The sequence below is a fragment of the Pseudorca crassidens genome, chromosome X (genome assembly GCF_039906515.1).
Source record: "Pseudorca crassidens isolate mPseCra1 chromosome X, mPseCra1.hap1, whole genome shotgun sequence".
NCBI lineage: Eukaryota > Metazoa > Chordata > Mammalia > Artiodactyla > Delphinidae > Pseudorca > Pseudorca crassidens.
The window spans coordinates 120,373,975-120,387,300 of NC_090317.1; the positions used below are offsets into that span (position 1 = coordinate 120,373,975).

Below are 13,326 nucleotides of genomic sequence, written 5' to 3' on the forward strand. Positions count from 1 at the left end.
CCCACAGTAAACCCTGGTAAAGGAAGGGAAGGAAGGAAGAATTGAGAACAAATAATCCATTCTTCTACACTCCCTCTTCTTTTGAGAAATCAACCATGTGATTTCAGTGTGTTTTCTCTCTCCACAGATTACATTGTTATCTGTTCAGTTGCTCATGTTAGAAGCCTAGGGTATAAGAGAAGTTCCAGATTGGGAAGGAAGGAGCATTTGTTCAGTTTGAGATACACTGAGTTTGAGCTGACTATGGGATAGTCAGAGAGATGAGGAGACTGTTGACTATATAGATCCAAATCGAAACTATTGTGGTTATTTTCTCACTCAAGTTCCTACAGGTTTTATGAGTGGGGCTGATGACAAGTGTTACTAATTTCTTCGACTGAAGGCCACTAAGTTGTCCTTATGCTGTAACTCTTAAGTTTTTCTGTATTCTGAACCAAGACTGGTCCTCTTACCTTTCATATATGACTCTGTGGGTTGTTAAACGTCAACATCAAGGTTCTCTGTGTGAAATTCCCATGCAGATTTTGTTGACTTCAGAGAAGTTATATGACTGAAGGGCATTAGCAGGTCATATTTTTCAATGTAGACCTGCTTTAGTGCACCATTTGTAAAGGTTCTCCTGAAAAAGGATTTTCTGTGTTTGTGTAAATACACTTGTGTCATCATATCTCATGCAAATTGTCTGTATTGATTAATGGTCTCTTGTTTGCTTCCTTTTGCTTGTTGTATTTATAGCTCACATTACGTATAATTGTTGGACAACATAATATGAACCAGATGGCTTCATTATTCTGTGTTTCACATTTTGAATTTTAAATTTCACATTGGACTGCTTGTCAGCGGCCAGCTGTGTCCTGGAGGAGGAGATAAGGCCAGACCGTAGTTGAAAGATCCTGGGTCCGATACTGTGGACAGTAAGCGCTGTCGAGGTGTTAGCATTTGAGGTTTCTTCTGGCCCTTGGTTTCACTTGGGAATTCAGAGTGGAAGGCCAGAGAGAGAGAGACTGGACGTCAAAGGCCTTCTGAACCACTCAGCTGGCCTGTGATTGCAATGTGTTTGAAAAGACTCTTTACCAATAAGCCCACAGAATCTATTATATGTTAGGAATTTTGACCACAGGTAGTAATTTTCAAAAATACGAGTATCAGTCAGGGGCCCAGCAGGAGAGAGATGGTATATTCAAATAGGATAATTGAGGAATGGTTCCTTAAGGAACTATTTCCAATAGCATGGGTTAAGGAAAACAAGGTTCAGTGAAGTAATATTCTAGACTTGAATGAGCAAGAGGGAGGAGACCCAGAGAGCAGCTACAGGTATAGGAGAGAGTGACTGGGCCATAGGATAGCCAGATATTTGGCCTCCCTGATGTGGGTGGGCGTCATCCAATCTGTTGAAGACCTGAGTAGAATAAAGGGGCTGAGTAAGAGGAAACTCCTCCCGTTTGACTGCTGAGCTGGGACAAGTCTTTTCTGGGCTTGGACTCGGCCTAACACATCAGCTCTTCCTGGGTCTTGAGCCTATTGGCTTTTGGACTGGAACTTACTTCATGGGCTCTCCTTGTTCTCAAGCCTTCAGACTCACACTGGAACTCTTCTGGGTCTCCAGCTTGCCAACTCACCCTGCAAATCTTGGGACTTCTCAGCCCCATAATCATGTGAGCCAATTCCTTATAATAAATCTCTATTCGTCTCTCTGTCACACACACACATCCTATTGGTTCTGTTTCTCTGGAGGACGCTGACTAATACAAAGGCCAAGGCAACTGGTGCTGTGGCCTTTCTTAGACATATAGACATCCTGGCAGGGAAGACATCATAGGCAGGGAAGGAGCTGAAGGAATAAATACTTAAATCTCACCCTTCTCCCTGGTGCCTCCAATTGGTTGAACTCGCCTGGAAGTTCTAGAGCAAGGGAGCCAGTGGAGGCAGTCTTTAAAGAGTCTGGGATACAGAGCAGGATGGAGAAAGGTGAAAAGTGGGTCTCGAAGGGCTAATGGAGCCTTTCCATATAATGTATCTAAAACGACTATTGTTACCACTTTCTTATATAGCCTCCCAGAGATATGCTATGCATACAAAAGCATATATGGTGCTCTTGGTAATTTCCATGATATTTCAAAGTCTTCCAAAAATATCAGTTTGATGGCTGCATAATATTAAAAGCCTTTTACTATGAAATAGTCTTACATAGATGTTACACTTATATAATATAAATATATTAATGAATGACACTCCTGTGTATCCCATCACCCTGCTTAAGAACTAGAACACTGCCCAAACTTCAGGACTGCTGTGGGTGCCTTCCCAGTTCCATTGAATGAAGGTTAACCATTATTTTAAACTGTATTATCATTCCTTTGTGATAATAATTTCATTATAATATTTCTGAATATATATGTGTTCCTAAACAATATATTGTCAAACTTTGTATGACTTCGGCATTTATGTAGTTTCAAATGTATTTGTGTAGTTTGCATGTAGACTTCTGAGAATCGATTTTTATACTTAACATTATAATTTTGTGATTCATCCAAGTAGATGTATTTTATTTAATTTTTGATGCTGTATAGTGTTCCATTGTGTGTATATACTAGAATTTGTTTATTTTACTGTCAATGGACATTTGTCATTTTTACCTTTTTATAGTATTGCTATCCAATTTCTGTGTGCATTTGTGCCAGAGATTCTCTAGGCCAGATACCTGGAAGGAAAGAAACTGGGTTATGGTGATTATCTTCAACTTTACAAGGTAATACCATACTATATTCCAAAGTTGTTGTTCTAATATTCACTCCCCATTGCCAGTGTATTAGTTTTGTTGCTCCGTATCTAAACACCTTTAATCATGAAAACATAACATTAATAGAGTGAAAAGGCAAGACACATAATATAAGAAGAAAATTTTCAACACATATATTGAACAAAGGACTGATATTCAGTTTATCAGTGAGAGAAATACAGACATCTCAACTTTTAAAAGTGGGCAAAAGACTTGAACAGATACTTCATAAAAAAGGATTTCTGAGTTGCCGATAAACATATGAAAAGGTGCTTCGCTCATTAGTTCTTCAGGGAAATGCACATTTAAGACACAATGAGAAGCCTCCTCTGTACTCCCCAAATCCTAGCACTAGGAAAACTGATCTTGCTAAGTGTTGGCCATGATGTGGAGTACCAAAAACTCTTTTTCTCTACTGGTGGTCATGTATCTCAGTACAACCACACTGGAAACTTGGTAGTATCTACTAAAGCTGAACATAGGCATAGCTATAACACACAATTCCATTCCCAAAAGAAATTCCTACAAAATGTCAGTAATAGCATTATTCATCAGAATCAAACACTGAAAATAGCCCAAATGTCCATCAAAAGTTGTATACACTTGCAACAAAATGGATGAATCTCACACAACTATGGGGAAGAATGAAAGATACTAGATACAAAAAAGAACATTCTGTATTTTTTTATATATATATATAAAATCCCCCAATGGACAGAACTGACTGATGGTAATAGAAGTAAGGATGATTAGTTAGCTTCGGGGAAGGTGATGACTTGGAGTGGACATACTGGGGGCATCCAGGACTAATAATATTCTTTATCTTGTTCTGAGAATGAGTACATGGGTAAATTCATTTTGTGGGAGTTCAATGAAGTATGTACTTATGATTTCTGTACTTCTGGTACTTATGTACTCTTCAGTAAGAACTATCTTGAGGGGACTTCCCTGGTGGTCCAGTGGTTAAGACTCTGAGCTCCCAATGCAGGGGCCTGGGTTTGATCCCTGGTCAGGGAACTAGATCCTGCTTGCATGCTGCAACTAAGACTCTGCAGGTCGCAACTAAAGATGCCACATGCTGCAACTAAAAAAGATCCCGCGTGCCACAACTAAAGATCCCATGTGCCGCAACTAAGACCTGGCGCAGCCAAATAAATAAATATTTAAAAAAAAAAGAACTATCTTGAAAATGCCATATGTTTGGAAATTAACAAACACATGTCTAAATGATCATGAGTAAGAAAAGAAATCATGATGGAGATTTAATAATGACAATACTGCATATCAAAACTTGCAGGTTAAGTGGTACTATAAGGGAAATTTATAGTCTTACATGTTTACATTGGAAAAGAAGAAAAGCTTATAAATATGTGTGGTGTCCAAATATAGCAATAAAACCTTTTCTAAAAAAAGGATAAAGAAATAACAATAAATGGAATAGAAAACAGACACAATTTAAAAAACTCAACAAAGACCAAAAGTTGATCAAGAAAACAAAAAAAGAGAAAAAGCACATATAAACAACTTTAAGGATGAAAAAGGAGGACATAGCTACAAGAAGTCCAACCATGTCTACCTGTACAGATTTTGTTTTCCAAAGATCACCCTGCTTGGGGAATGTATTATAGAGGAACTTGAGTGAATGCAAACAGAGTAGTTAAGAGTTTATTGCTGTAATCCAGGTAAGATGTAATGTAGCTTTTATTGGGACTAGAGTCTTGCTTAGGGATGACACTCACATTCTAAGGTTATCCATTTACTGTCTTAACTTTTCTTCTAATATATATATATATATATATATATATACTTATTTATTTATTATTATTTTTTTGTTTTGCAGTACGCGGGCCTCTCACTGTTGTGGCCTCTCCCGTTGCGGAGCACAGGCTCTGGACGCGCAGGCTCAGCGGCCATGGCTCACGGGCCCAGCCGCTCCGCAGCATGTGGGATCTTCCCGGACTGGGGCACGAACCCGTGTCCCTTGCATCGGCAGGTGGACTCTCAACCACTGCGCCACCAGGGAAGCCCGCCTTCTAATATTTTTATTGTTTTATTTTTACACTTAAAACTGTAATCTTCGTCTGGAATTTAAAAATATATAGTAGGAGGTAGAGCTATGGTGTTTTTTTTCAGATGGAAAACCATTTAACGTAATACAACTCGTTTAAAAATAAATTGAAATACCACCCTTGTAAATTAAGTTTCTGTATTTACTTGAATCTGTTTCTGAATTCTGCATTCTTTGTTCTACCATGAATTTGTCTCCTCCTATGCAGATACTGTACAGCAGGTTTTACAGTAAGTCTTAATATCTGGGAAGATAAATTACTCCCCTCAGAATTTTTCTTTTATTTTTCCTTGGTTTTATTTTGTTACATTTATTCTTCTATATAAGCTTTAAAATAATTTTACCCTTTAAAAAATTCTGATATTCACGCTGATTGGAATGGCGTTTGTATTTTAATTTTAGAAGAATTGACACTTGTCTTCCCTTCCAGAAACATGTTCTAACTTTCCGTTTATTCAGGTCACCTTTTCTTTGCCATGAATATAGATTTCAGAACTTGACTGTAATTATGTTCAGCATTTTATGTCTTTCACTTGAATATTTGAAAGTAATATTCATTTTACATTATGCACTTTAACAAGCAAATAGTGCTCATTTAGTTAATCCCTTAATAGTCTAAACATTTCCAACATTTCAAGTATGTCATTTTGAATATGGAAATTCTTCTTGCTCTGAGAATTACTGAAAACCTCTGATTCATGATTAGGTTGAAGAGAAGGAAAAGTATTAAATTTAGATTAATCAGTAGGGGTGAGGGATAAATTGGGAGGTTGGGATCGATACATACACAATACCACGTATAAAATAGATAACTAATAAGGATCTAATTATAGCACAGGGAACTCTACTCGATACTCTATAATGACCTATATGGGAAAAGAATCTAAAAAAGAGTGGATATATGTATATGTATAACTGATTTGCTTTGCTGTACACCTGAAATAAACACAACATTGTAAATCAACTATACTCCAATAAAAATTATTAAAAATAATAAAATTAGACTAATCAACTTAATATAACTTAACAGACAGTCATGTGTAACTTTTGAATATGTTATGCACCATTGTCTCTTTTACAGATGCCTCTTTGCAGCTTTTCATTTCATCATGTAGCAAAGACACAGGGGATTAGTTTGGGATTTGAATCAAGTTATCTTCATAGTTTCTGAGTGAATCAGGTTTACAAGTTCATCCAGAATTATTCAACAGTCAATAAAGAAGGTGCATGGACATCTAACATCCTCCACTCCCCCTGTAACCACCACCGTGATGCTTAGAGAGGAAAGAGACTACTTTCAAATAGCAAGACTCCCAATGAGTGGGAATGATCAAAAGGCGTTATCAACACGAGCAGTTATTTTTCTTTTATGTTTCAGTGAGATTCTCGTCTAGCAGAGTAAGATGACAGATGCAGCCCCTACTTATTACTTGGGTTTCCCTACAGAAATGATTCTGGAAACACCAACAGGCTTGCATCCTTACGTGAGGCAGAGGATCTTTGGAGATGGACATAGAAGGTAAGTGAAGGGGAACTAATCAACACTCTCCTTTCTCTTGCCAAAGACAAATCCTTTTTTTTTTTTTTTTGGCGGTACGCGGGCCTCTCACTGTTGTGGCCTCTCCCGTTGCGGAGCACAGGCTCCGGACGCGCAGGCTCAGCGGCCATGGCTCACGGGCCCGGCCGCTCCGCGGCATGTGGGATCTTCCCGGACCGGGGCACGAACCCGTGTCCCCTGCATTGGCAGGCGGACTCTCAACCACTGTGCCACCAGGGAAGCCCTTTTTTGGGCCATACCCCTGCAGTGGAAGCTCGGAGTCTTAACCACTAGACTGCCAGGGAAGTCCCAAATCCGTTCTTATTTAGTGAAGACAGTGCCCAAACCAGAAACTGCAAAACTGTGAAAGGGAACTATTTTGGGAAAATATTTTTCTTGTTGCCGTTATCTAAAATGAAGCAGCCATGAGAATACAAGGGAAAATCTAAATATGGTATTTTGGGGGGAAGGGATGACAGGGTTACTTTTCAGTATATTTTAATTGAAACAAGACGTGAGTTGGCTCTAGTCACACAGGTGGAGTGGGGCTCCTTTGTGACAGTGGATCGCAACCCAGGCTACACATTAGAATCACCTGAGGTGATATGGAAAATGCTAGTGCCTCAGCTCAGCCCTCAACAAGTTCTTACTCAATTGGCCTAGGATTGGCCTGGGCCTGGGTCTTTTTTAAAACCCCTAGTAAGTCCTAATGTGGAGCCAGTGATGAGAACACTGTTTTGGAGAAATTACCAAGGGTTTGGGAGGATCAGTATTTTTTTAACAATGTGTGAAACAAAATCACTGCCAGATTTGGCAGGAGATTGCAAAGTGACATGCCAATAGAAAGTATGATAGTAAACCTCTATTTTAGCTTATTTATTAGGGAACAACCAGTGTCCTGCTAGTTAACTTTGGGGGGCTATTTTTTCTAAGTTAGACTTTTCATACTGAAATAATACTTCCATCAAATGAACATCATTCCCTCACATTTGTCATTGTTTGAAGTCATATCTTGACCTTCCAAAATGCCTTTAAAATTTCCTTTTGAGTCAGTTAAGTGTTACTCCTTCCTGGAACAGATAACTGGTTTAAGTGGTTTTTGGAATGTTCTCTGGTTTGATTTATGACTGTGAAAGTGAAACCGCACAACTTGGATGGGACTTGAACCCAGCCAAAACCCAGACTGGGTCTTGAACCCACTGTCTTTTAATTGAAATCACACACCTGGTCTCAGGACTTAATGAAGCTCAGGTTCTTTATATTTCAACTTAGAAGGAATTCAGCCAGTGGCAAAGTGATAGGTAAGTAGATTTATTTAGAGAGATACACATTCCGTAGAATGTGGTCCATCTCAAAAGGCAAGAGTGACCCTGGGAGAAACACATTCCACAGACAGTGTGGGCCATCTCAGAAAGCGACAGCCTCCAAAATACGGGGTGTTTAGTTTTTAGGGGCTGGGTAATTTCATAGGCTAATGAGTGGGAAGATTATTCCAACCATTTTGGAGAAGGGTTGGGGTTTCAAGGAATTGGGCCACTGCCCACTTTTTGCCCTTTTATGGTTGGCCTTGCAACTGTCATGGCAGCTGTGGGTGTGTCTTTTAGCTAATGTATTACAATGAGCGTATAATGAGGCTCCAGGTCTACTGGAAGTCGAATCTTTCACCATCTTGGACCTAGTTAGTTCTAACCAGTTATGTCATATCCTCAATGGCTATGTCATTCTTTAAGGGTTGTGCCCTGCCCCCTTCCCTCCTGTTTCAAAAGGAGCCTGAAATTGTGCAGTTGTTGGTTACTTGAAAATTTTTCTTGAAAAATTCTAAGGAAATGGGCAAGACTTTAGCTGACTAGGGGTTCTGTTTTCAGCATCTTATTCAGCTACTGCCTAATTCTATTTTGTCTCCTGTATAATTGTTAAATATTCATTTTCTGCCTGTATCTGAAATTCATGAGTGATATTGCTCTGTATTTTCCATGAGTGATCCTTGTTTTCAGCCTGAAGAGTCTTTCCTTTTCTTTCTTGTTTTTAATTTCCCAAGAGCCTTCTTAGAACTCGATTTTTATCCACCCGTGATATCCCAACAATTTATGTTGGTCCTCTAAGACCATTGCTATAGGACTCAATGGTGTTCTCTTATCTATCGGTGTTGTTTTTGATTGATTTGATGCTGGACTCCAAAAAAACATTTATGTTTAGAAATTTGGAGATTTCCTGATGCTGCTTCATGGCTGGTTCTCCCCTGACATAGAGTAGGAAAAGTCCCAAGTGCTCTGTCCTGCAGGACAGCCCCACCATACACGCCCCCCCCGCCCCCAACTTCACCCATGGCTGGAGAAAGCAGGCTTTTCCTAGAGCTCCCTGTGTCTGTGCCCTCTCCCTCTCTCCTGAGTTGCGGCCTACCCTCGAGCTTGAGCTGAGATATACAGAGAGAAGAAAACCTAGGAACTCTCTTCCAGGTCATCATTTAAGACCTGGGTTCCTTACCCAGTCCTGCTGTTCTTTATTCACTGTAGTAGGCAGAATAATGCCTCCCCACAGAAAAAGATGTCAATATTCAAATTCCTGGCACCTGTGACTATATAACCTTACCTGGCAAAAGGGATTTTGCAAACTTAATTAACTTAATGATTTTGCGATGAGATTAACCTGGATTATCTGGGTGGGCCAATGAAATCACAAGGGCCCTTATAAGAAACAGGCAAGAGAGTCAGAGGTAGTGGAGCTGTGGTAACAGAAGCAGAATTAGGAGTGCTGTGAGTCAAGGAAGGTAGGCAGCCTTTGGAAGCTGGAGACAAGGAAACAGAAGATTCTCTAGAGCCTCCGGAAGGAACACAGCCTTGCAGACCCATTTTACGTTTCTGACCTCTAGAACCGTAAGAGAACTTATCTGTGTTATTTTAAACCACTAAATTTGTGATAATTTGTTTAAGCAGCAAAAGAAAGCTAATTCATCCACCTTTCGGAGTCATCTGGTAGTTGCTTTATGGATTTTGTCTAGGGCTTTTAGTTACAATCAGAGGGAGAGATGTGTTACCGGGCCCTTTCTAGATTCTTGGACAGCATTACCATAGATATAAATGAATATTGCTTCCACAAGACTCTTAGGCAAGCAAAGCTTTTTGTTAAAAGAAAGAGCTTGTGCACAAGGGAGAAGGCAGGAAAAAAATGCCAGCTCCCGGAGTAGAAGGGGCGAGTTGCTTTTATAACAAAAGGGAGGGTTTGTCTCATTATAACTGATAGTTTTGAGAAGTCGTTAAACTTTTTGATCAGCAACAGATGGCTCCACAGTGGCTATCGGGAATAGGGAGCGCTTCTGGGAGGGGAAAGGAGTGCCTCAGAGTTTTCTGCAAGAAAGCACAGGAGTAGATAAGGTTAAAATTTATAGTTGAGGGCTTCCCTGGTGGCACAGTGGTTGAGAGTCCGCCTGCCGATGCAGGGGACACGGGTTCGTCCCGGTCCGGGAAGATCCCACATGCCGTGGAGCGGCTGGGCCCATGAGCCATGATGGCCGCTGAGCCTGCGCGTCCGGAGCCTGTGCTCCGCAACGGGAGAGGCCACAACAGTGAGAGGCCCGCGTACCGCAAAAAAAAAAAAAAAAAAAAAAAAAATATATAGTTGAGCTTCTTGTCTTATGGCAACTAGGTATACTTGCTAGTGCAACAGAGACAAAGGTAATTTTCTATTCCCGGGAGCCTGGTTTTTGTCTCTGGGGCTCAGGCCTCCAGGGCCTTTGTTCTTTAGCTTGCAAGGCCTGTTTTGCCCAAGGCCATTCCCTAGTCCTTCTCCAAAATGGCTGTGCTCTTTTCATCCAGTCTTCGATGGTGTGGAGTGTCCTTACTCCAGCTTGAGTGGAACCAGAGCCCATTATTATTATTTTTTAATTAATTAATCTATTTATTTTTGGCTGCGTTGGGTCTTCATTGCTGTGCGCGGGCTTTCTCTAGTTGCGGCGAGTGGGGGCTGCTCTTCCTTGCGGTGCGCGGGCTTCTCATTGCAGTGGCTTCTCGTTGTGGAGCACGGGCTCTAGGCACATGGGCTTCAGTAGTTGTGGCTCGCGGGCTCTAGAGCGCAGGCTCAGTAGTTGTGGCGCACGGACTTACTATTATTCAATGAGGCATTTACTATACTCCTTCCTAAGAGCATCAGGTGGGGAACACGTTTTCTAAACTAGATCTAGGAAGTGGGATGTGGAATCAATCTATCCTCCTCCCCTTAAGGGCTGTCCAATGGTTAATGAATTAAAAAAACATGACTAAATAAACAAATCCCACACACAGTCCCCCACCCAGAAAAAGGAAAAAAAAAAAAAAACCCAGAAACTAGATGTTCCAGATTACTCGCCAAAGTGGAACCCGGGAACAGCTTCAACAACCCAAATTAGTCTGTTACAGAGTCATCACAAGCATGCCTTGCTTTCAAACAAAAAATAATTTTTTTGAAACAACAAAATAAAAACTAGTACTGATCACTTTTCTGACCATACACTATTACTCAAAATTAACTAGTACTGAGAAGGGGAAGGGGGCCATAGCTATGGGCCTTGTCTCACACGCGTGCGTGTGGGTAGGTGCAGGGCAGTTGTCATTATTGCAAAAATGAATTTTAATTTTTTAATCTTTAGTTTGATTTAAACATTGCTTTTAGTATATCATGAGTGATATTTGCAACAAAAAGAATAAAATGCCGAGGAATAAACCTACCCAGGGAGACAAAAGACCTGCATGCAGAAAACTATATAAGACACTGATGAAAGAAATTAAAGACGACACACATTTTTTCAGCTGTCTATGGGCTTCATTCTGTCCACCCACTCAGAAGTCGCCCATGGCCATAAGCAGTTTATGAGCCTTTCGTAAAGACAGTCTTCTGAAATCAAGAGACTCTGTGTTAAAATGGAATTTTGGTTTTGCTTTTTTACGGCAAAGATAAATGCAGTCATTGAGATAAATAGGCTCTTAGAGCAAGTTCCGTTTGTTTTTTTCCGAAAAGCTTTGGAATTATTTTAGTGATCATGGGGTATAAAGAGTTAGACCTGCGGTGTCCATATGTACCGACTGTTTTTGACAACTATGCAGTCACAATTACGATTGGTGGACAGCCTCGTACTCTTGGACTTTTTGATACTGCGGGGCAAGAGGATTATGACAGATTACGACTGCTGAGTTATCCACAAACAGATGTATTTCTAGTCTGTTTTTCAGTGGTCTCTCCATCCTCATTCGAAAATGTTAAGAAAAGTGGGTGCCTGGGATAACACTGTCCAAAGACCCCTTTCTTGCTTGTTGGGACCCAAATTGATCTCAGAGATGACCCCTCTACTGAGAAACTTGCTAAGAATAAACAGAAGCCTATCACCCCAGAGACTGCTGAAAAACTGGCCTGTGACCTGAAGGCTGTCAAGTATGTGGAGTGTTCTGCACTTACACAGAAAGGCCTGAAGAATGTGTTTTGACGAAACAACCCTGGCTGCCCTGGAGCCTCCAGAGCTGAAGAAGAGCTGCAGGTGTGTGCTGCTATGAACGTCTCTCCAGAGCCCTTTCTGCACAGCTGGTGTCCATATCATACTAAAAGCAATGTTTAAATCAAACTAAAGATTAAAAATTAAAATTCATTTTTGTGATAATGACAAATGCCCTGCACCTACCCACATGGACTCGTGTGAGACAAGGCCCATAGCTATGGCCCCCTTCCCCTTCTCAATACTAGTTAATTTTGAGTAATAATGTATTGTCAGAAAAGTGATCAGTACTAGTTTTTATTTTGTTGTTTCAAAAAAATTATTATTTTTTGTTTAAAAGCAAGGCATGCTGTGATGACTCTGTAGCAGACTAATTTGGGTTGTTGAAGCTGTTTCCGGGTTCCACTTTGGCGAGTAATCTGGGACATCTAGTTTCTGGGTTTTTTTTTTTTTTTTTCCTTTTTCTGGGTGGGGGAGTGTGTGTGGCATTTGTTTTTATTTAGTCATGTTTTTTTAATTCATTAACCATTGGACAGCCCTTAAGGGGAGGAGGATGGATTGATTCCACATCCCACTTCCTAGATCTAGTTTAGAAAACGTGTTCCCCACCTGGTGCTCTTAGGAAGGAGTATAGTAAATGCCTCATTTAATAATATACTCCTATATGAAAGTTGCCTTTTCTCTCCACCCTTGAGTAGGTCCAGTATTTGATGAAACTCATGAGAGTGGGTGGAACCTGTCTTGCCCCTCCTCTTTTCTAGGATGCACTATATATGTGACTGACTCTCAAGGAAATTTGTTTGCCATTTGCTGATTTTTTTTGAAGTTAATTTCTAACTTCTTTCACTGATAAATGAAGAAAAGTATTGCACCTTTTGAAATACAGCAAATGGATTGAGTATGTAACGAAAAAACAATTTTTCCCTGTCAATCATTGTCTTAATATGCTGAGCATAGATGTGCAGCTTAAGGGTGTATGATACAGTGTTCTAAAACATAGCTGAAGACCTGGCATATAGAGGAAATCCAAGGGGTGGTGCTAGAAGACAGATGTCTGTGGGATGATTCACATCCTCTTTCAAGTTACGAGGGTAGAGACCTGCTTCATTAAGAAGCTGGGGGTGGGGTGGGGTAGGGTCGGGGTGGGGAGAACATTTAACCACATGGGGACCAGTCAGGGGAATCCCCTTATTTCTGTTTTGCATATGAGGAATCCTAGAGCAGCCAGGTGAGGCTCTCTAGTTTAATAAGAATCCTGGGGAGGGTCTTAGGAAGACTCTTCATAAGCTGATAAAATCCCTGTTAACACTTTTCTTGGTTGCAGTGTCCAAGTCTTAAAAATGTTAGGTAATCTTCCCCACCTTCCCCAAATCCGAATTCTTCTAGATGTCATTAGTGTTGAACCAATGCTTTCTCATGTCTCAATTCTTTGTATATGCATTCTTTTCAGATGTATTAAATAAACAAACCCTTAAAAAAAAAAA

The 13,326-nt window shown here is 40.4% G+C and overlaps 1 pseudogene; it reads left to right on the plus strand.

Moving 5' to 3' along the window:
* The first annotated feature begins 11,395 nt into the window (after positions 1-11,395).
* LOC137216736 (cell division control protein 42 homolog pseudogene) lies at positions 11,396-12,154 on the plus strand (annotated as a pseudogene).
* Positions 12,155-13,326: the final 1,172 nt, after the last annotated feature.